Source organism: Elephas maximus, chromosome 2, assembly GCF_024166365.1.
Source record: "Elephas maximus indicus isolate mEleMax1 chromosome 2, mEleMax1 primary haplotype, whole genome shotgun sequence".
NCBI classification, from domain to species: Eukaryota; Metazoa; Chordata; class Mammalia; order Proboscidea; family Elephantidae; genus Elephas; species Elephas maximus.
The window spans coordinates 17,939,573-17,964,433 of NC_064820.1; the positions used below are offsets into that span (position 1 = coordinate 17,939,573).

Below are 24,861 nucleotides of genomic sequence, written 5' to 3' on the forward strand. Positions count from 1 at the left end.
CATGAACTCTGGGGTCTCAAAGGGTGGAGCAGCCATTCAGGTAAACCAGGAGATTGGGGCTGCCTAAAGCGGTGTTTCTGGTACAGCAGCACTAGATAGCTAAGACACCATGCCAACCCAAACTGTCTGAGATTCGATGATTCTCTGGTCAGTGGGGAAGACAGGGACAGCAAGAACAACAACTGTGGTAGTTATTTGCAAAGTACATAAAAAATGCAAAGAATCAGTTCAATGAAGTAGTTCTGAAAGCACGTTCTATACACCAAGTCCCTCTGATCCCTTGCCACGCTCCCCCAGCCTTAATAAACCCTTTCCGCCTCTTGTTTTCTTTTTATAAACATAGTTCCCTTGCTAAATAAAGAGAGAGGGAGGGAGGGAGAGAGAAAGAAACTGGTTTTGAATAGATTCAGCCACCCAGTCAAAAGCAGTAGCAGGTAACCAAAATCAAGTAAACTTTTCATTACTCAATATTTATCCTCATTAATTTGATAGCTTAAGAAAGACAAGTGTATAGTGCATACAATGAAGCACTGGTTTTACATTTTAAAAGCAGCTTTCAATCACACCTCAAGTCAAATATCTACCTGGGCCTCTACCTTGGGGTCCTCCCAAGCCTCACCTGGCACTCCAGCAAGTCTCTTCCCCGCAGGTGCTACTGCGGAACCTGCCTGTCTGGCACTACTTGTTTAAAAAGTATGTGTTCTGCCCCTGAAGTCGTCTTTAAACCAGACAATACTTCAGCTTCTTAGTAAAGAATGCCTACAACGTTGTGCTCATTTAAAGAATTATCTATATGGGATCAAACTGACAACACCACTGGAAAGATTTGATAAGGAGCTTAGGGGGCAGTGAGTCTGTTAATGGGGGAGGAATAATTTGGAAAAGGACAGCGAGAATGGCTGTGCGACCTGAAGAACATAATCAATGTCACTGAACTGTACGTGTAGAAATTGTTAAGTTGTATGTTTTGATGTACATATTTTCAACTATGACAACAACAAAAGAATTAACTAAAAAAAAGAAGAAATATTTGTTCAGTACCCATATGTGCCTGAGACAGCACTAGGCAAGACCCCTGTGGCATATAAAATAGGTTTAAGAGGTGGTCCCTGCTTGAAAGGAGGCTACAAGGACACTGTGGGACAAGTAAAAAACAATCCAGATGTTAAACAGTGGTGGTGACTAGCAGGGAAACAGACGATGTATAAGCTGTGTGTGCTGGAGAACCGGGGAAGAACCCTGAGTAGGTGGAAAGGAGGGCAGTGGGCTGCAGGGAGTGCCGAGTTCAGCCTGGTCAGGGTCAGGGGCGAGACGAGGCCAGCTCAGGGGGGCGAGGTGGAATGGAGTGCACTTAGGTTAGGTGCCTAGAGTGGGGTCCCCATTACAACGGGAGTTTTGATGAATCCAATAGGCAGTAAGAAAGACTGTGAGCTTGTGAGTGCCGTGTATACAAAGAGTGATTTGGCAGGAATGTGCTTAAAGAACTAGAATGGCAAGTAAGCAGAGTTAAGAAAACCAGCTCTTGTAATAGAACCCCAGGTAAGAGACGCGGATCCAGGCCCCACGGTGTTGTTGGTGGGAAAGAAGGGCAGGAGCCAACATGTATTTTGATGTAAGAAGATCGGTTTTTTCTCCGTCTCCAGGATGCTCCGCCCCAGGTTAATCTCCTTGAAGGCACTGTATATCTGGGCTCACCACCGTGTATAGGTTGTCAACGTTGTTGCTGGCTGCTGTAAAGTCAGCTCCCGACTCATGGCAACCCCATGCACAACGGGATGAAATGCTGCCCAGTCCTGTGACATCCGCCATGATCAGCTGTGGGCTGGACTGCTGTGATCCATAGGGTTTTCCCTGGCTCATTTTTAAGGAGATCACCAGGTCTTTCTTCCTAGTCTGTCTTGTCTGGAAGCTCCACTGAAACCTGTCTAGCATCCTAGCAACATGCAAGCCTCCACTGACGAACAGGTGGTGGCTGCACGTGAGGCGAACTGGCTGGGAATTGAACCTGGGTCTCCAGTGTGGAGGGCAAGAAATCTTCCACTGAACCACCACTGCCCTTACACAGGCTGTCAATAAACACTGGCTAAATGAAAGAGTTTCCAGCTGAGAAAGCAGCAGGGGCGTCACTGCCTGAAACCATGTACTTGAGAACACAGGCTGAAAACACTACCCGTGACTCTCCATTCTGGAAATTACATAACCAATAAAACAATACTTTGTTACAATGAAGACTAAAATAAAAGAGGAGGACATTCTTACCAAAGTTTAAGAACTATGGAAGGCATAGGGAAGGAAGTTTCCCCAGACTCAGGCTACCTCAAACTTAGTCTGCCTTATGCTGGACAGCAAAGGTTTCTGGACTTGAAAACCCCACAGGAGTATTCTGAGTTGTGGAGACCCTAAGGAGGGCTCACCACAGGCAGCCAGTCACACACTGACCCCACACTGGCCATGTCCCCTGTGCAGGAAAGAGTACACAGGATCCCACTGACCCCTAGACCGTGCCCCTAAGTGCCCCCTCCTTCTGCTGGCTTGCCCAGTATTCACGGACAGTTCCCTGTCTTAGTCATCTAGCGCTGCTGTAATGGAAATACCACAAGTGGGTGGCTTTAACAAACAGAAACTTATTCTCTCACAGTTTAGGAGGCTAGAAGTCCGAATTCAGGCCGCCATCTCTGGCGTAAGGCTTTCTCTGCTGGCTCTGGGGTAATGTCCTTGTCTCTTCAGCTTCTATTCCTTGGCTCCTTGGTGATCTTCACGTGGCGTGGCATCTATCTTCTCCCATCTCTGCTTGCTTGTTTAATCTCCTTTATATCTCAAAAGGGATTGACTCAACACACACCCTACACTAATCCTGTCTCATAAACATAATACAGAAAACCCATTCCCAAATGGGATCATAACCACAGGTGTAGGAGTTAGGATTTACACTACATATTTTGGGGGGACACATTTCAGTCCGTGACATCCCCCAGCCTCAAAGGGGTCGTGCCTGTGCAGAGCCTCCTGGGAAGGTCTGAAGGGGATCTGAGGATGGCGAGATGAAGGGTTATCTGGCAACACAGCTCCTGAAGGTCAGCAGGGTAAGAGGTTCTAGCAACCCAGAGAGGCCCAGGGGAGACAGAGGCAGAACCAACAGGCAAAGGGCCAGCAGTGAGAGCCAGGAAACTTGCAGGAACAGAGGAACAGAGTGGCACGGAAGGACAGGTTACTGGCAAAAAAGAGCCTTGGTGGCTGTCCTCACCTTTGCTGCCTCATCTCCTCTATCTTGGGTGAAACCCGATCCTAAGTCAGTTTGTCCTGAAAGTCTGCAGGTGGCATCTTGCGGCCCAGATAGCTGGGTGGCTATGGCAGGGCAGAAGCAAGGCCTGGCAGAAGTGGTTCCTGCCCCATTTGATCTCTCCCGGGGCAGCAAGGCCTCTTGGTCTTGACTTGTTATTGCTCAATTTCCCTGTTGCTGACCGTTGAACAATGCACAGGGCGACCGCCCACTGGAGGAAAAATGTTTTTCTCTCGGTGGAAGAAGTAATGCTAACCAATGATCCATTCAGCCTGCAAAGCAAATGTGTTTGCTAAGCCAACACTTATCTGATGACAAACGTTTGCTGGGATACACACAAATATCACTACGATCTGTGGTCATGGATGAGAACCAAATCCCGGAGGATGTAGATGAGTTGATGCGTGGGGCGTGGACGTACGAAGTCCAGCAGTCCAGGGCAGGAAAGCATGGTTGGTAAGAATACTGGCAGAACTGGCCTGTTCCAGAACCTTCTTTCGAAGCACACTTATTTTAGCCATTAGAAGAGACCTGGGAAACTCAAGGTGGCACTGCAACCTGCAGGGCTCACTGGGCCCAGCTCTGACTATGAATCCCTGGTGTAGTTGTAGTAGGGGTGGACAGAGAGGAGGAAGTGGAGCTGGGCAGCAATGGGCCTGAACCTGAACTGAAGACTCAGCTTTATAGGATGTGGGAGGACCAGCCAGGACATCTGGGAGTGGGGTCAAGGGCAGTTGAGGCAAAGAACTGCTTTTAGAAATAATATATCAGTTTAAAGATAACTTCCCCGCTCTCAGACGGTTTTACTAACTGCTCTAATTTGGAAATGTTCTGTGGTTCAAGGCTGACACCCATAAGCCGAGCACTTCTTAAGGTACAGTTTAATTCTTTTCTCTCATGAAAGGATAATAAGTTTGGTACAAACCATATAATATGCTTGCTGTTTAACAGCCATGACCTGAAGACTTGAAACCCCAGGCTTGGAATGGACCAGTCTGCTTTCCTGGGACTTGTGTTAAGGTTGCATTTAGCACTACGCTGTTCCAGGACTTTGAAGAAACACACGTTGCTGTGGCACAAGGTGAGGCAAGAGAAATAGAATTGCTTTTGTCCTCTGGACTGTGTGCTCATGGGTCCCTTTCTGCACTGCTCATGCTCTGGAGGGATGGGACTAGAGGGTCGTGCACAGAAACAACGTGGGCCTTATACTACGTGGCTGGGTGATACCTGTACCCAAGCCTGGCCCAGTCTCCCCTCCACCCCCATCTCACCCATCACACACCACAGCGAGCGTCACTCTTTCCCAAGCTTGGGTTTTCATGTTTGCTCACAGAAACCTTGTCCATGTTCTGTGGCATCTGATGGCAATTGGCCACTGACTTGGAGCCATTACCACCAAACAACAAGAGGATGGAAAACTGTACCTCCGTCAGTGATAACACAACCCAACTGAGACCTACTACACACACTGCTCATTACTTGGACGGGTGGCACTTCCTGCAATTGAAAAAAAGAAAAATAGATGCAGCTTTTCTCCCAAATGAGAATTCCCTAACAATACTTTGCAGTTGTTAAACTCATTTTACATGAAAATTATTCCAAACTCATGTGAAACTGACTAATGAGATAAGACAAAACCAGGAAAGATGATTCTGGATTCTTTAGGCAAACCTTCTCTTTCACACCCCATCAGCCACCATTTAGAAGAGACTGCCATTTTCAAATTGGAACTATACAAGGATGTTACAAAAGCAAATATTTTAGAAGATTTATGGAGTGACTGGGCCACTGTTAGTCGGAATTGACTCGGCGGCAGTGGGTGGGGTTTTTATTAGATGCCTTCTTTAACTCTTTAAATTCTCCGTGACCTTCCAGAAAGCAGGAAACCCTGGTGGCATAGTTAAATGTGAGAGCAGCTAACAAAAAGGTCGGCAGTTTGAATCCACCAGGTGCTCCTTGGAAACGCTATGGGGCAGTTCTACTTTGTCCTATAGGGTTGCTATGAGTCGGAATCAACTCGACAGCAGTGGGTTTAGTTTTCTGGTTTTCCAGAAAACAAATTCTACTAGTTCCAATTTCTCCCTATGCCTGACTTGGTGATCACACTCATTCTGATACCGAGATACGGGAACCAGCAGTGTTTCTGAAAGTATATCCTAGGAACACTATTTCTTCCAGATGTGAATAGGTGCTATGTGCAAAAGATGCCTTAGGTATTCAAATAACTCTAGGAAACAAAGTTAAATTTCTTGTTTTTAACTACAGAGGCTCTCAATGTGTGTGCTAAGTCTCCAATGAGGACCGTGGCAGTAGAGATTTCCCCAAACGTCTTTGTGTGGAGGAGTTCTGAGGTTCATGTCACACATTCCTCCAACGGACATTTTGCAAACGGAAGTAGGGAGGGGAAAGTGGGTCCAATGGGGAACCAAGTATGCAGAGTGCCTATGCCTGTCCTGGGCCGCTCCCTCTACATGTTTTCTAAGACATGAGTGTGTCATGAAAACAACTCGGAACATTCCAACCAGCTTTTTTATTAAACAGAGTACAGGGCTATCAGCTAGCATGCGAGCAGTGAGGATAGGTTGTTTTAGTCATGCGTGTGTGTGCACGTACACATGTGTGTATATGGGGTTGCAACGTAATGAGTTTCCTACTGTGGGTTGCTGTCAAAAAAGTTTTGGCAGCCACTTTCCTAGGTAATCTCATCTATTCCTACAGCCTCTATTCCTGTCTCCATGTTGACAATGTCCCAACCTATGTTTCTACCTGGGACCCCTCTCCTTAGCCCCAGATAGACAGTCAATCACCCACGGCAGGTACCTCAATCTGAACGTGTGCAAAAATGAATTTATCATTTTAGTCTCTGCCGCCCCCCAAGGCTGCTCCTTCAATGCTCCAATTTTAATGGCCATCCCCACCAAAGACTTGGGGTGTTATCTTTAATGGCTCTCTCTTCATTGTCCCTCTGTTTCTAATCAATCGTCTTGTCCGGTTGATGCAACCTCCTAAACATCTACCAAGTCCATTCATTTCTTTCTGCCCCCAGCCTAGTTCAGACCAGTATTATTTCTCACCTGTCTTGCAGAAGCCCTACTACTGGATCCCTCTCTGCCTCTGTCTTGCTCTCTTCCAGTCCACTTCTGTTTAGCAGCTGGAGAGAACTTCTGAAGATGTGACCCTGTCACTCCTTCAACAACTTTTCATCATCTCAAAGCAACGCCCGACCTCCTTAATTTGGCTTTTGAGGTCCTCCAAGGTCTGGCCCCTCATCTTCTCCTCTCCTTCCCACTCCATGTTCCAGACAGTGCATTTCCTTCATGTTCCAGATGCTTCCCTCGCACTCAGCCTCCCCACTCTCCCTCCTGCCTGCTTTCCCCTGGCTACTTCTACCCATCTGTCAGGGACTGAACTGTGTCCCCCCAAAATATCTGTCAAATTCGCTAGGTCATGATTCCCTTGTATGATTGTCTACCATTTTATCATCTGATGTGATTTCCCTGGGTTGTAAATCCCAACACTATGATGTAATCAAATGGATTACCCAGTTAGCAGCAGTTATATTGATGAGGTCTACAAAATTAGGTAGTGTTTTAAGCCAATCTCTTTTTAGATATGGAAGAGAGAAGTGAGCAGAGACATGGGGACCTCATACCACCAAGAAAGCAGCACTGGGAGCAGAGTGCGTCCTTTGGACCTGAGGTTCCTGGGCTGAGATGCTCCCAGACCAAGGAAAGACAGATGACAAGGACCTTCTTCCAGAGCCAACAGAGAGAGAAAGCCTTCCCCTGGAGCTGGTGCCCTGAACTCGGACTTCAAGCCTACTGGACTGTGAGAGTAAAAATTTCTCTTTGTTAAAGCCATCTACTTGCGTTATTTCTGTTATAGCAGCACTAGGTGACTAAGACAGCATCCTCCATCTCAAACGTCACTTCCTCAGGAAGTGATCTCTGATCCCCAGGCTAGGTCAGCTCTTGCCCTCCCTCCAGCCCCCAATCTCCCCGATGATTCCAACCATAGCTTGCTGAATTACTTGGCACATAGTAGGTGCTCAATAAGTATTTGCTGAAAGACAGTATGACTCACCCATCTTCAAGCAGTGATGTTGGACTAACCAACCTGTTGGCTCTGAAGCCAAGTTGCAGAGTGATTTTGGTAAGTGTTGTAATCAATCTAGATCAACATTTTCCATGCTGTGGATGACAATCCATAGTAGGTTGGAAATTAATTTGATGGGTCATGTTCGGCATTAAAATATCCTTTAGTTGTTTGCGTGTGAGTGTATGTATACTGGTCTGTGATATAAAATGCATTTCTTACTGTGTTCCCCAGTCAAAAAGTTTGAAAGCCCTACCTCTAAATCTCTTTCCCAAGTACGGATGAAGGCATTGGATTCTATGTTCTCTAAAAAAAAATTTTTTTCTTTTTTTTAACACCCTCAGTCTCCTTTTTAGGTTCTTTTTTCTGTCTTAAACTTTTGTATTCCACAACTCTTTTTACTCTATACTCTCTAGACCTTAGAGAAATCAAGGTTTCAATTTACTCTACGATCATGGCGGCTTTCAAGCATATCTCCTTCTCCAGCTGATAGCTCTACCCTGAGCTCCCTACATGCCCTCTTCAACCAAAAACCAAACCTATTGTCATCGAGGCAGTTCCGACTCATTGCAACCCTAGAGGACAGAGCAGGGCTGCCACATAGGGTTTCTGAGGAATGGCTGGTAGATTCAAACTGCTGACCTTTTGGTTAGGAGCTGGGCTCTTACAGACACCTCTAACTCTACGTGTCGAAACCAACAACAGCAGCAGCTACCATTTATTGCTGATAAAGTATGTATGAAGGGCTTCATTGTTTGGTCCTACAAGAATCTTATGCAGCAAATCCTATTATTACCTCTTATGACTTCTGTTTTATATAGATGAAGAAACTCTGAGGCACAGGGAATTTAAATACTTCCCCTCCCCCTGACCACACACCTAGCGAGTTCACAATCTGAATCCTGGAATGTCTGACGTCCATATCATATTTCTGCAATGTTTTCCTAACTGCACGCCCCCCATCACCACAGTTCTTAAACCATCTTGTAATTGGTTACTTGCTGTAGCCCCCAGCAGACTGCAAGGTCCACGAATGCCAAGATGCCACCTATCCTTTGTACTGCCAGCACCTAGCACAGTTTTCGACTCCGAATTTATTTCTTGAATGAAAGGAAGAGTGAATGAATTTTAAAATTCTATGACTGGCTAGCAAGTAAGGCAAGCAGGGAGAGAGCCAGTCAGAGTGAGGACATGCATCTACTTAACATTTTGTGTTTTCAGTAAATACAATGTAATTGTCTGGGTGGAAGGAGCCCTGGTGGCACAGAAGTTAAGGTGCTCGGCTACTAACTGAAAGGTTGGTAGTTTGAACTCACCAGTTGCTCCGCAGGAGAAAGGTGTGGCAGTCTGCTTCCATACTAAAGATTACAGTCTTGGAAACCCTATGGGGCAGTTCTACTCTCTCCTATAGGGTTGCCATGAGTCCGAATCGACCCAATGGCAACAGGTTTTTTTTTTTTTTTTTTGTCAGGGGTGGACACATAATTGCTTTTGGAGCCTTACAGGGATAGAAGTAAGATTGAAATAAAATTTTGTGAAACTACTGACTTTTCTAGATAAGATGCACTCTTGCTAGGTGCGCACACACAGTTGAGGAAATGGACATGTGTTTTTTTGAACATGGCAAAAAAGACTCATTATCAGTGTTCAACGATGGTTCAAACAGGGCGACCCTGCTGCGGCACAAGTGGCTATGCAGCACTGGGACGTTACCGGGTCACTGTGTGGTTCTGATGCCCTCTGAGGGCCTTTAGTTCTGTGACTCTCAATATAGCTGAAGCAGCCTTAGGCTATCAAGGTCCAACTCCTCCCTCCTCTTACTTCTTCAAAAAAAAAAAATCAAAAACCCTAAACATCCCATCAGAAAAATGTATTTGGGGGGACAAAAAAATCTACATAAGTCTACTGCTTATTTGGGGTTAAAACAAAGAACTTAATGTTTGAAGTGCAACGCTCTTTACTCATTTTCGTAATTACCATTTACCGATAATCTCTGAGCCCAACGGAACATTCTCCTTACCCCCCTTATGGCAGTCTCTGATGAGCTGCTATTTAACAACACTGAAACTACAAAGCCCTTTTCCCAGGAGGTGAAGGAAAAGCGCTGTGCTGTGGCAGGGGCAGAAGGTCACTCTCCTGCGGGGAGGGCAGGGTGGCTGTGCACCCCTCAGGGACACAGGGAGCAGGGTGAGTTCCTGTGTGTGTTGTTCTTGGAGGCTCTTCTGATGGGAACGGGCCATGGTGGCTCTTCTGACAGATGTGTTCTATCCTGGGGATCCTTGATTTTAACTGACCTCTTGTGAACTTGTGTATGTGTGAAAAGGACATGCCAGAAAGGGCACAAGGATTCCATGAACTTACACCTGATAAACAAACACAGGAGCTAGAAACACAGTCTGCAGGACTGGTGAATTCTTCCCTTTAGGGAGCCCATGCTATCCTAGATATAACATGAATTCCCCACCTTCTGAACAGTATTGACTATTGTGAATTCAGAAAATACAGTTCTACTTTAAAAAAAGGAGCCCTGGTGGCGCAATGGTTAAGAGCTATGGCTGCTAACCGAAAGGTCATCAGTTCGAATCCGCTCCTTGGAAACCCTATTGAACAGTTTTACTCTTCTTACCAGGTTGCTGAGTAGAAATTGACTTGATGGCAATGGTGTTTTTTTTTTTTTGGTACTTTGGAAAAAAAAAAACTTTCTTTTTTTATTCCATGTGATGAAATGTTTCCCATGCCCTGTTCGCACTAGCCCAGTATTAAACCAGCTCCACAGAGTGTCAGAGCTTATTATCTGTATGGTTTGCATGATATTCCTTACTACGTTAAAGAGTCAGTGCAATGAATAGATAGGGTTTAGGGGTTATAATGTTTGTTGACACATGGTTCCATCAGGTACCAACCCCTAACCTGAACCCGTTGTGAAGAAGTCAAGTCGACTAAAATATATTCAATCCTTGTATGTGTGTGTCTTTACATGTATCTGCACTGGTGTCGTCTGTTGGAGATTATGAACATCTAAAATGCCGGCACTGTGAACTGCCCCATAGGGATTCCAAGGCCGTAATCTTCATGAAAGCAGACTGACACATCTTTCTCCCACCATGTGGCTGGTGGGTTCAAACTGCTGACCTTTTGGTTAGCAACCGAGCGCTTTAACCACTGAGCCAGCAGGGCTCCCTCGTGTCTCCCTACAGTAAGTCTATGCGCCAGCAAAGTGGCACATGTCAGAACAAGTGTGAAAGCGCTCTGAGGAGATGTGTATACAAGCACAACACAGAGCCGAGTTTTTCCTCCACAGCTTTGTATTTCTCACTGATATAAGCTCTTCACGGTATGACATGCCATCAGAGCTATGAAATGCAGGAGCCAGAGGTAAGCCTGCAGCTGTCAACCCTCGTCTTTCAGAGTTTCCCAGACCTCTCAGGCTGAGGCCAGGGGCCATGTAAAGGGGAAGCCTCCAAAGAAAACTCCAGGCCTGCAGGAAGTGGATGACTCAACAGGAGGACGCCTTCCTCTGAGTCAGCCGGGTCTTGGTGTGACCGAAAAGTGGGCACTGGGCTCCCAATGCCAAGGCAGAATTAAGATCTGAAACCAAGGTTTTGCTTACAAAAGAGCCTCAACAGGAAGTTAGTTTTTGGATGCCGTTTTGAATTTCAGCCACAGACACAGAAGCTTGCTGTTTTTCTTCTCTGGTCGCCGGGGTGCCTCCTAATCTGACTTCTCAGGGCTGTGTCCCCTCAACAGCTTCTGAATCCCAGCTAAGGGAGGAGCGGAGCCAGAGCAACTTCGAAATACATGGGTGAAGACAGTAACTATTGTGAAACTGTGAAAATGTAAAGCAGAATAACGATGGTCATGTTTGTATGTAGCTGCACTGACAGATCTGTCCAGGATTAACTTTCATTGCCGATCAAATTAACTATGAACTCAATGCCTGGCCATTTATCCCAGCCTTCTCCTGTTTCTGGAATTTCTCCTAACGCTAAGAAACTAAAGAGACACCGACGGGCAGGCTTAAGTTCTACCTTCTGCACCTCAGAAGCCACCAGTTGTCTTCAGCTCCCTGGCTTATTAATCCAGAATGAGTTTATTGTTTCTGAATATAAAAATCTGAAGGGAAAGTATGAGATCAAACCTTGTGGGTCTTTGTCAAGGTCATTTTTTTTTTTTTTTTTACCTCTTCTACGCCCACACTACTGGACCTTATGGTGCGTTCATAAATTCCAGAGTCAATACTCTCATTTCCATGGCAACAAAATGACATTTTACAGGGAATTATGATTTCACCAGGGCACTGTGGGGTGGAGAAGGGAGGTGGGAAATAAGTGGACTACAAAAAGCAAAAGATAAATTGTGTGAGCGCAAGTACAGTTCCGAGTCCTCTGGAACGGCCCACGCAGCCTCCTCAATAAGTTAACCTCATCGCCCTGAGCAGCCAAGTGCTGTCTGAACATTCTACCTCGGCTGTAACAAAACAGCCTCTCTGGCTTTCAAGAGTCTTGGTTCTGCCAGTGAAACAAACTCACCCACTTCATGCCCTTGCTCACACATGAAAGACAAGGCTGACGGATAACTACAGGGCAGAGACAGAGAAGGGGCAAAAAGAAGGAAAGCCTATGGTCGTAGGTGCTGTGATCTTCTGTGACCACTCCGCTGGCCATCCAGACACATTTTCCTTTCCAGACGAGGCTGCCGTGTGCGTGGCGTCAGTGGGAGGCAGGATTGCTGGCTTCAGCTCATAGAAGCCCCACTGTACTGTAGATTCCTTTGAGTTGCCCTGTGGGTGTATACTCTTGGAACTAACAGCTTAAGAGCATTCTGCTTATGTTACACATTGTCCTCGAAAAGGAGCAAACAATTAAACTTGTGTGATAAAACAATAACAAAAAGAAGATGGAAAGAAACTTCAATTTTCAACCCATTGAATTTTTAGTTTACCAGTATTTTAAACACATTTCTAGTTTGTTTGAAATCTCCTTTTTCCTGTAGTTCTAGAGTTAAAAAGGAACTTTGCTACTTTCTACGAAGTTCCTGTTTTCTGTTAAAGAAATTCTTGGCAGCTATTAACCCCTTTCCCAAGCTAAAAACCCAGGTCAGCCACAGCAACAGGGCCCTAAGGCTGGAATATCTTATTTGCTCTTTCATTAAAAAGTTTGTGCTTGATATTAGCCATTTTATTCAATTTTTTCTTCTCATCTTCCAAGTCTGAAGGCCAACGAGAAAAATAAAAGGTACCACTGTGGCTCATTAGAAGCTACCTTTCAAGTTTAGATATAGAAAATAATATATTTTTCTAATTCCATTTGTGGTATATCATAGGCCCTTTGTTTTAGTCATCCAGTGCTGCTATAACAGAAATACCACAGGTGGATGGCTTTAACAAAGAGAAATTTATTCTCTCACAGTCTAGTAGGCTACGGGTCCAAATTCAGGGTGCCAGCTCTAGGGAAAGGCGTTCTCTCTCTGTCAGCTCTGGGGGAAGATCCTTGTGGTCAATCTTCCCTGGTTGAGGAACTTCTCAGCACAAGGACCTCGGGTCCAGAGGATGCGCTCTGCTCCAGCACTGCTTTCTCAGTGGTACGAGGTCTTCCTGTCTCTCTGGTTGCTTCTCTATTTTATATCTCAAAAGAGATTGGCTTAAATTGTAGATTAATTTTGTAGATTGAGTCTACATAACTGCCTCTAATCCTACCTCATTAACATCATAGAGGTAGGATTTACAACACACAGGAAATCACATCAGATGACAAAATGGCAGACAATCACAATACTGGGAATCATGACCCAGCCAAGTTCACAGATACTTTTTGGGGACACAATTCAATCCATGACACCCTTCTCTCTATATATTTAGCAGGGCTCTATAAAACTCCTGATTCCATACTTTTAATTATTTGGTCCTGAAAGTATTTAAGAGTATTTGGCTTTTTAAAACATTGAACAAGCAGTACAAGGGCTTGCGAGGACAATAAAAAGATGAACAAAGTTCAGTCCTTGCCCTGAAGAAATGGGCTGTCTAGAGGTGGAGAAAGACACACAATACAGCCAGCCTTAACGCAAGGCTGAATGAAATGAGTACCATGTACAGCAAGCAGGGTGGTAGGTTTTATTTGTATTCTGTGTAATCCTCCTGCCCATATTTATACATGGTTGAATCAGTTTTTATTAGCAAAACACATTTTTCAATGCATGTGAAAGTTTTAGGATGTTATAGGATCGTGTTGTTAAAAACAGGTTCACTGATGCTCAGGGAGTATGAATTTGGGCAAAAAAGAAATGAACAGATGAATTATTTAAATAGTCACCTGAACTCCCTAGAGAAATGGAAAGACCTGGTGGCTATTAAAGGGTTATTTTGGCCAAAATAAAAATTCAGAAAAGTCACAAGAAGAAAGAAGGAGAAAAGCAGATTAAAATATGTACCGGTCTCCTCAGCTTTGTACTATTAAGGTGATCACAGAGTTCAGCGTTATTCTGGAAATCCCCAATGTGAGCAGGCGTCTGTATTTACGTGCACTGGGCCGCTCATTGATGCCTGGATCCTCCCCATGGCCCCTGGGCAGGGCATCTCTCAGCAAGAAGCTCAGCTTCACTCGTCCTTGGCCCCCAACCAGTATATCTGCCCCAGCTTCTCAACTCCAGTGCTAACCTCTTGGCTCTCCAACTACTTCTCCATACTGCCCTAGAGTCCTCATCTTCTCAGATGCATAAGATCATGCCACTTTCGTCTCCAAACCACATTAATGGTTCCCATCACCTACAACATACACCTAATTCTATCCATGTAGAGTTCCTTCTAGCTTCCTCCTTCACTTTCTTCCTGCCTCCCATTTTTTTTTATGTTGCAGCTATCCCGGCCTATCACCAGCCTCATCTGCCATGTTGCCTCATCTTGCTCAGGCCAGACTATCCTCTCCCCCTTTTCTGGCCACACCCCAGCCCCACCTATCCTTCAAGGTTAAGCTCAGATACTAAGGTCCTTGAGACACTGTTCCCATCTCTCACATCAGAATAATCATTCCTTACTCAGTGTTGTTCTCATAGACAACTGTTTGTCCTGGTCACGACATTTATTTCATTCATATATACCTTATCATGAATGAAATATGAGTGAAAGAAAAAATGAAAGAAATGAAATAAATTACTGGCGATTGGAATGTGAAAGTTGGAAACAAAGAAGAAGGATCAGTAGTTGGAAAATATGGCCTTGGTGATAGAAACAACGCCAGAGATCGAATCATAGAATTTTGCAAGACCAGTGACTTCTTCATTGCAAATACTTTCTTTCATCAACATGAACAGCAACTATACACATGGACCTCGCCAGATGGAACACACAGAAATCAAATTCACTACATCTGTGGAAAGAGACGACGGAAAAGCTCAATATCATCCGTCAGAACAAGGCCAGGGGCCGACTGTAGAAAAAAGAAAGACCATCAATTCCTCATATGCAAGTTCAAGCTGAAACTGAAGAAAATCTCAGCAAGTCCACGAGAGCCAAAATATGACCTTGGGTATATCCCACCTGAATTTAGAGACCATCTGAAGAATAGATTTGTCGCATTGAACACTAGTGACCGAAGGCCAGACGAGTTGTGGACTGACATCAAAGGCATCATCCACGAAGAAACCAAGAGGTCACTGAAAAGACAGGAAAGAAAGAAAAGACCAAGAAGGATGTCAGAGAAGACTCTGAAACTTGCTCTTGAGCGTCAAGCAGCTAAAGCAAAAGGAAGAATTGATGAAGTAAAAGAACGGAAAAGAAGATTCCAAAGGGCCTCTTGAGAAGATAAAATTAAGTATTATAACGACAAGTGCAAAGACCTGGAGATAGAAAACCAAACGGGAAGAACACACTCGGCATTTCTCAAGCTGAAAGAACTGAAGAAAAAATTCAAACCTCGAGTTGCAATAGTGAAGGATTCCATGGGGAAAATATTAAATGATGCAGGAAGCATCAAAAGAAGATGCAAGGAATACACAGAGTCATTATACCAAAAAGAATTAGTCGATATTCAACCATTTCAAGAGGTCGCATATGATCAGGAACCAATGGTACTGAAGGAAGAAGTCCAAGCTGCTCTGAAGGCACTGGCGAAAAACAAGGCTCCAGGAATTGATGGAATATCAATTGAGATGTTTCAACAAACAGATGCAGCGCCGGAGGTGCTCACTCATCTACGCCAAGAAATATGGAAGACAGCTTCCTGGCCAACTGATTGGAAGAGATCCATATTTATCCCTATTCCCAAGAAAGGTGATCCAACCGATGTGGAAATTATAGAACAATATCATTAATATCATACGCAAGCAAAATTCTGCTGAAGATCATTCAAAAACGGCTGCAGCAGTATATCTACAGGGAACTGCCAGAAATTCAGGCTGGTTTCAGAAGAGGACGTAGAACCAGGGATGTCATTGCTGATGTCAGATGGATCCTGGCTGAAAGCAGAGAATACCAGAAGGATGTTTACCTGTGTTTTATCGATTATGCAAAGGCATTTGACTGTGTGGATTATAACAAACTATGGATAACACCGCGAAGAATGGGAATTCCAGAACACTTAATTGTGCTCATGAAGAACCTTTACATAGATCAAGAGGCAGTTGTTCAGACAGAACAAGGGGATACTGATTGGTTTAAAGTCAGGAAAGGTGTGTGTCAGGGTTGTATTCTTTCACCATACCTATTTAATCTGTATGCTGAACAAATGATACAAGAAGCTGGACTATATGAAGAAGAACGGGGCATCAAGATTGGAGGAAGACTCATTAACAACCTGCGTTATGCAGATGACACAACCTTGCTTGCTGAAAGTGAAGAGGACTTGGAGCACTTACTAATGAAGATCAAAGACCACAGCCTTCAGTATGGATTACACCTCAACGTAAAGAAAACAGAAATCCTCACAACTGGACCAATAAGCAACATCATGATAAACGGAGAAAAGACTGAAGTTGTCAAGGATTTCATTTTACTTGGATCCCCAATCAACAGCCATGGAAGCAGCCGTCAAGAAATCAAAAGACGCATTGCATTGGGCAAATCTGCTGCAAAGGACCTCTTCAAAGTGTTGAAGAGCGAAGATGTCACCCTGAAGACTAAGGTGCGCCTGACTCAAGCCATGGTATTTTCAATCACATCATATGCATGTGAAAGCTAGGCGACGAATAAGGAAGACCGAAGAAGAGCTGACGCCTTTGAATTGTGGTGTTGGCGAAGAATATTGAATATACCATGGACTGCCAAAAGAACGAACAAATCTGTCTTAGAAGAAGTACAACCAGAACGCTCTGTAGAAGCAAGGATGGTGAGACTGCGTCTTACACACTTTGGACATGTTGTCAGGAGGGATCAGTCCCTGGAGAAGGACATCATGCTTGGCAGAGTACAGGGTCAGCGGAAAAGAGGAAGACCCTCAACAAGGTGGAGTGACACAGTGGCTGCAACAATGAGCTCAAGCATAACAACGATTGTAAGGATGGCGCAGGACCGGGCAGTGTTTTGTTCCGTTGTGCACAGGGTCGCTATGAGTCGGAACTGACTCGATGGCACCTAACAACAACAAACATACCTTATCAAGTAGGAGCCCTGGTGACACAGCAGTTAAAAGCTCAGCTGCTAACCAAAAGGCTGGCAATTCGAATTCACCAGACGCTCCCTGGAAACTCTACAGGGCAGTTCTACTCTGTCCTATAGGGTCACTATGGGTTGGAATCAACCTGACGGCAACAGGTTATAAAGTTAGCTGTTTACACATTGGCCTCCTCCACTAGATCATAAATGATGTGAAGGCAGAAGACTGTATGTACGTGTGTGTCTGTGGGAGAGAGAGGAAAGACTGATTTAAATCTATGAGAGAGAGAGAAAGAGAAGAGAGCGAGCGAGAAACTGATTTAAATCTACGTACTAGCCCAGCCCCAGGCCCATAACCAGGTATCAAAAAATGTAAATGAATGGACCCCAAAGCAGATGGATTAAGTCAGATCATTATTATTTTTTAGCTCAATAGTCTGTTTTCAACACCAGTGTACATTTTATGGCATTCCTTGGCTCAGATTCAAGGGTGAACCTTGGATCTCTCCTTCTAAGCCTCCCTCTGGATAGCTCTTACTGCCAATCTGCTACACCTCCTGGGGTAATTAAGTCCACTACCAGGCACCCAGTCTGCTTTTCTCTCTAAATGTCATTTTACTTCCTTCAAATTTCATGGGGCCTTCTAATTCCAGAATGCTAATATTTACTAAAAACCGGGGCCATTTTTACTCTATCCATACACTTAAAAACAGAACTGGAATTTCTAATTGACCTTTAGTCTTTCTAGACTCTAAGAGTTTCAACTTTTTAAAAAATATAATTGTATTTATTTATTTTGTTGTTGTCATTGAGAATATACACAGCAAAACATACACCAATTCAACAATTTCTACATGTACAATTCAGTAACACTATCTACATTCTTCCAGTTGTACAACCATTCACACCCTCCTTTTCTAAGTTGTTCCTCCTCCATTAACGTAAACTCACTGCCCCCTAAGGTTCCTATCTAATCTTCTGAGTTGCTGCTGTCAATTTGATCTCATATAGATCTTAAAAGAGCATAATGCTTAAGGCAGACATTTTTTTACTAGTTAAGTTAAACTATTTTTGGTTTTAAGAAGATTTCAGGGGACATTTTTGGCTTAAGGTTTAAAGATTATCTCAGGGCAATAGTTTAAGGGGTTTAACCAGCCTCCGTGGCTCCAGAAAGTCTGGAGTCCATGAGAATTTGAAATTCTTTCTGCATTTCCCCCTTTCTGATCAGGATTCCTCTGTAGAATTCTTGATCAAAATGTTACTAATGGTAGCTGGGTAGAGTCTTAACTTTTGTTACATGTTTTTACACACCAGCCTCCTACCCTTGTCCTTTTGAGCATTTCACTTGGCTCTCTCTGCAAGTTCTGTAATTCTGCAGAGACAAACTATTTATAATATTCTGGTCTGTAACTTTCTAGAAAAGTAAGGAAACATTATCTGTTTCATTTTTAACATCCTTCACCTAACAGCTGTAGCAGGACCTCTGGGCTGATGTCTTCAAGATTCACAGCCTCCTGGGGTTGTGCTATATTTGAGGATTTACAAATTGAAGCCCAGTGGGCTACAATTGTAAGGATTTTCCCCATCAGTTCACTAGTTAATATGTGCCCAGACTGAAGTTCATCTGTACGTATGTATATATGTTGGTGTGTGTATGTGCACATGTGTGCCCACATGCACACGTATGTGTATCAAGGGCATAACCACAGTGAGAAAATTTCTCGATGGTTATCCTCCACGGTTTTATCATGTTGTTACTCAAAAGGGCGCAACATCGCCTGCGGCCGTAGCTACTTTACCTTGTACTTTCTTCGTAGGTCATTATCAAAGTACAAAAGATCTTGAGGTTCCGCAACGATTTTTAGAGAAACTCATGTTCTTTGTTTCTTGTGCCTAAGTCAGTTCTCATAGATAAAAAATATTCACTAGCCTCTACCAAGGTGTATGCTTCATGTCTACGTTAACAAGCCCAGCCAGGCCAATTGCAGACATAAAGAACGCCACGCATGTGAACCGAGCAGGGCCACAGGCAGACAAAAACAAGTGCCAGAGAGCCCGAGGCGCTGCAAACACAGAGCCCAAACACTGCTGAACACAAATGGCTGGGAAGCCTTCCTAATTCAACTGGTTGATCTGGCCACTCCATTCTGAAAATCGGCTGCTTGGGCTCTTCAGGTCAAGAGGGGCTTCAGCCAGTGAGCGGCAGTGACCCCGTGGATGTGCTGTTGTTGTGAACAGCCAGTTCTGAATTCTGGCCCTGACATTCTCCTGTTGGCCCAGCCCACTCACAAAGCTGCCCAGTCCTGGTTCCAGCTAAAGGTATTTTTGGCAAATCTGTTTGACAAGCTGGTGAAAATGCGTCCAAAGGTGTTCCTGACCTACACAACGTCCCTGGTCATTATTGTATGGGGAGAGCATGCTATGCCAAATGTCTTCCTTTTCCAATCCTAAAAACATCTTCCTTGGTTGCCCTAAAGCAGGTGAAGGAAAGAGGAGGCTGTCTCGGGAGAGAACATTCCTTTTCTGGACCTGTCACATCTGAGTGTGCAGCCGTCTCAAACAACCTTCCCTGGCCTCAGTTTCCTCATACACAAAATAAAAATGGGCTGGTCTAGAAGCTCTAAGAAAACAGGAGCTACCTTAAACTGGCCTATGTTTAATTTCCTCTGAAGCTCAAATAGCTGAACTGATGATTGTCTCCTCATAATAGGTTCACTCCCAACATCTGATTCAGCACCAGAGATCAGCATGTGAGGAAGAGAATGGTTTAGGTCAGAAATAGTCAAACTTAGATGTGAGACCTGCCTTACAAAGGTGATGTAAAAGCTTTATTGATGGCTAGTTCCTTGGGATCTATTGCTTCACAAAAGGTTTTTATTCGGGTGTCAATATTTTTGAGAGACCCAACGGTTTCAGCTGTCTTTCTTGGAACATTAACGTCAAGGATACCTGACTGTTCCTCAGTGGAGTCTCTGTAACGGGTTGGCCTGGCACCAAGAAAAGCTTCTCAAAAATTCACCCAACCAAGAGGCAGGTCAGTCAACACGACATGCCACAAGCTCTGGCCAGTCTGCAACGTGATGGCAAAACAAACTCTCCCACAGGGAAAAGAAAAACACTCATTCGGGATGTGAAGAAAGGAAGGGCCACAGGTGGAGAAAGAGTGGTTTCATCTGATTCTATGGATCTGGGCTTTCCTCCACATAACGTCATGCATTTCTGTGGGATGTATTTCTCAAATTAAGAAATAACATGAACTCTGCTTTGATGATTCTGTGGCATGTGACGTTTTCTAAATTCAATATTTCACTGGATAAAATGCTTCAATTCCTTTAGACATGGGCTCTCATTTTTCTGTTGTTTTTGCCAAATAGACAGATGGAAAGGATGTATCGTGTATGAGTCTAGGATTGGACACCGCTGGGCAGAAATGATGAATCAAAGCTCACTGATTCCGTTTGGCTTTCTGTGGTGCGTTCTGGCAGCCTGTGCTAATGTGTCAGAAGCTGTCTCCCTATGCCTGGTGTTTGCTGATGGCGGATGATGTCTACGTGTGACGCCAAAACCAGTGGGAAAAGGATGACGGAAACAAACATGGGTGGACATAAGTGAGATGGAATGGTGGCAACAAGAAGGTCAGAGAAAAGGAAAAAAACAAAGAGCCCAAATGAACGTAAGAAAGAAGGTTTCTGAAGCACCAAGTTATTTCTTACATTCACTAACACAAGTCATTAAGTATTAATCAATTAGTCCTCTCCCAATTATACATGCTATGTTCAGCAGAAACTGCCTAACCGCCTTTCTTCTTACTTCTCAACCCTCCCACTTTTATTTTTTAAAACAACCCAAATTTATTATCTTACAGTTATGTACGTCAAAAGTATAGTACAGATCTCATCAGGCTAAAATCAAGGTACAGGTAGGCTGCGTTCCTCTCTAGAGGATAATCCATTTCATTTCCTTGTGGTTGTAGAACTGCTGTTCCTGATTTCTTTTTTTAATAATATTTTATTATTAAAATAATAATAAACACAGCAAGTTAGGTTCTCTTTTGACGATTTCCACACAAATTGACCAGTGACACTCATTCCATTTTCCACATTGAGTGACATTCTCATTAATTGTGTTCCGGTTGTTCCATTTCCAGTACTCTAGCTTCCCTGTCCCCTTATCTCTCATCTTCACTTTGGATTAAATGTTGACCTTTTGTACTCATACAGATGTTTTAGTAGAGCACCGATTTAACTTTAACAGGTGATATCCTTTATCTGGTGTGTCACTTTGCTTTTTTGTTAAAAGGTGTCCTTGGGATAGTTTTGGTTCAAGGTTTAAAAAGCATCTCAGGGTGGTAGTGTCAGGGAGTCCTCTGGTCTCGGGTGGTCCAGTTAATTTGGACTTCTTTAAGAATTTGAGTTTTGTTCTATATTTTTTCTTCCATTCTAACCAGGATCACCTGTTGTGCCCCAGGTCAGATAAGTCAGTGGTAACAGCCAGGCACCATCTAGTTCTTCTGTCTCAGGGTAGTTGAGGTCATGGCTTGTGTAGGTGATCAGCCTTGTAGATGTGTTTCTTTTCTGAGATTTGGTTGCCTTCTTACTCTTTTATTCCTGGTGAGTAGAGACCAACAGTTGGATCTTGGATGGCTATTCACAAGCTTTTTAAACCCTAAACGCTACTCACTTCACTAGGATACAGAACATGAACTCTTGTGAGCTATGTTATGCTAACTGACTGAATTGACCCATAAGACTATGGTCCTAGGCTTTCAAACCTAGAAAACCTATCTCAGAAGGTGTTCAGTTATGTTTGAAGAGTATCTGTAGTTGTGTCTTCAATGAATATATGTGGCTGCTTGGAAACTCCATGGGGCAGTTCTACGCTGTCTATAGGGTCACTATGAGTCGGAATCGACTCGACGGCACTGGGTTTGGTTTTTTATAGATACTTCCATCTGTTCTCACATATGTGTACACCTTTGACTCTTTCACTTTATTTATTTTACCTAGAACCCGTCAAGAAGCCTTACTTGGCTTTAGAAAGGGTGACACTTGACAGTCTTTTGCATGTTTAGATTCGCAAGTGCAAAGAAGCAAAAGGTTGCTTATTTCCCAGGGGTATCTTGTTTATAAAGCAGTTACCAGGTTGCAACCGAAAAGCCAGCAAGCAGCCAAAGAGGTTTTACCTGGACAGAGATGCCAATACATGCTTTCATTGTAAAAAAATACAGAGTTCGTTATAATAGTAGCAGTAACATTTTAAATTTGAAAGCAGATATAAAAAAGAGCAAGATTTAAAGAAACCAATAGCTGGGTACATTCTGTTACCTATCTCTTTAGGTACCTTATGATTCATACGTATCCTCAGGGCACCTTTCACTTGTTCCCCTCACCCACCTTATCCACATGGAAGCCCGAGTTTTACCCAAGCTCCATACTTAAGTCTTCACAGCTTTCCAGCAGAACCAGAAAAGGGGGGGGGGCAGGAATCAGTCTCCCCCCCAACACCCCCCATCTACTTCTCCATAACTGCTCCATTTTTTTTAAAGAGCAGAAGCAGAAAAAGGATAAGACTTATGTAACCCGCCGTGCCCAAAGGCTTCCATGCTACACCTAGTCTCACGGCTGCCATGTTCCTAACGAGAATGTAGCAGTTCTGTCCTCTCTCTCCCACAACGAAATAGAAGGCCTGGCTGACACCCTAACATCCCGGTCTATGACTTACGTCAAGTGTGCACGCAATGGACACTCAGCAGGGGGTACCTTTAGCAGAGTCTTTCACATCACCTACACTGCTTCTGAAGAGCTACTTTTGGGAGAAGCTTATTCTTATTGGTTTTTAATCATGAAATACTCTATTCTAAAAACAATGAAAAATTTATTGAGGTTTTAACATGGAGGTTGAACGTGGCTCCACTATAAGGCACTAAAGACTCAACTCTGAGTAGAGAATTAATGATCGGGTGTCCAGTGTGAGCTGCCCCTTGCTGTGACAGACAGACACCAGGGTCCAGTGTCTTAAAGGAGCTGATCTAGTCCTGGAAAGTAACTCTCCAGGGAGTTTCCATAATTATCTTCAGAAATATGAAATACTGAAACTAATTATTCCTCTGACTTCATCTCTCCCTTTCTTTTGCACAGCATGTAAAATAACTACACACTGAGGAAAGATATTTTGGCAGGAAGAGACCGACACACAGGTCTATGCGTTAATGTCTAACATGGGGACCACACTGCTCTGACATTGTGATGAATGCTTGACACATGGGCCTGGGTTTCTTCATGATATAAGTCCCCCTGTTAGGGCCTACCATTTATATAAGGAGGTCCTCTTTGCAGTGAAAGTGTTTCGATGAGTTTGCAATGTAACTCTTTATCACCGTTAGTTCAGTATGCTTTCTCTGCCATAAAAAAATAGGGAGAGCCATTTTCCATGAAACTCCTATTGACTTCCTGCGAGCGGGTTAGAATACCTCAAGCCGTAGCTCTAACCACCTTTGTAACTCTGTATAGGACGTCAATGGGAGACACACTGTAGGTCAAAAACTATGGTATAAATTAAAAACTTCACCCCTGGATTAACGGCTGTTGTTGTTAGCTGTCATTGAGTCAGCTCCAACTCAGAGAGACCTTATACATAACAGAACGAAAAGTGCTCAGTCCTGTGCCATCTTTATGATCAAGAATATGTTTGAGTCCATTGCTGCAGCAGTTAAGGAGCAGTTAAGATTAAGGAAATCCAGTATTTTATAGAAAAACTCTTTATAAAGTATTAGGCCAGTTTTTACATTTCAGTTGTAAGAATAATAAAGCGCAACCAATGGACAACAAGAACTATGGCTTCCACCAGACTGAGTCCAATACAACTAGATGGTGCCCAGGTACCACCAATGACTGCTCTGACAGGGATCACAACAAAGGGTCCTGGACAGAGGTGGAGAAAAATGTAGAACAAAATTCTAACTCACAAAAAAAGACCAGACTTACTGGCCTGACAGAGACTGGAGAAACCCCGAGACTGGAGAAACCCCAAGAGTATGGCCCCTGCACACCCTTTAAACTCAGTAAAGGAGTCACTCCTGAGGTTCACCCTTCAGCCAAAGATTAGACAGGCCCGTAAAACAAAACAAGATTAAAGGGGCACACCAGCCCAGGGGCAAGGATTAGTAGGCAGGAGGGGACAGGAAAGCTGATAACAGGGATCCCAAGGTTGAGAAGGGAGAGTGTTGACATGTCATGGGGTTGTTAGCCAGTGTCACAAAACAATATGTGTACTAACTGTTTAATGAAAAGCTAGTTTGTTCTGTAAACCTTCATCTAAAGTACAACTAAAAAAAAAAAAGAATAAAATACATACATAATAGAATAACTGAAGTATGAATTTCAATTCTAACCACAGAATTTACTGCCTAAAGTCATGCTTCTTAATTTCTCAAATGGGATAAAATAAGAATTTACTGTGTATCATTTTATAATAATTGTCCTAAATTTTTAATAAATGGGCTTTCTATGCCACTTCTGAGGCGCTCTGGTGGTACAGTGGTTAAAGCACTCGGCTGCTAACTGAAAGGTCAGTGGTTCAAACCCACTAGCCACTCCTCGGGACAAAGATGTGGCCATCTGCATCCGTAAACATTTACAGAGTAGAACTGCCCATATAGTGTCACTATGAGTCAGAATCAACTTGATGGCAATGGTTTTGTTTTTTTAATGCCACTTATTGTTTCTATCATACAAAAAATTCAAGTTGTTAAACTTCAAAGCATGCAAGGACTTTATAAGAGCCAGACATCATAAGGACAGATTTGTGGCCTTGTAGGTACATTCCAAATTAACTCCAAGCACATGCCTCTATCACTAATCCCTTGAGGGTAATAATACAACAAAACCTCCATTTCCAATCAACA

At 43.7% G+C, this 24,861-nt stretch overlaps 1 protein-coding gene across 4 annotated transcripts in view; it reads right to left on the bottom strand.

Annotated features, from left to right (window-relative positions):
- The window catches only part of ANKH (ANKH inorganic pyrophosphate transport regulator), a 169,871-nt gene that overhangs the window by 91,937 nt on the left and 53,073 nt on the right, over positions 1–24,861 (bottom strand). The window contains exon 1 of one of the 4 annotated variants that reach the window (XM_049861335.1): positions 3,245–4,218. The exons of the other annotated variants lie outside the window; for them this stretch is intronic. The gene's annotated coding sequence lies outside the window, so the exon portion shown is untranslated. Of the gene's footprint in view, positions 1–3,244; positions 4,219–24,861 lie in introns of those variants that run through there. 4 annotated transcript variants of the gene reach the window in all.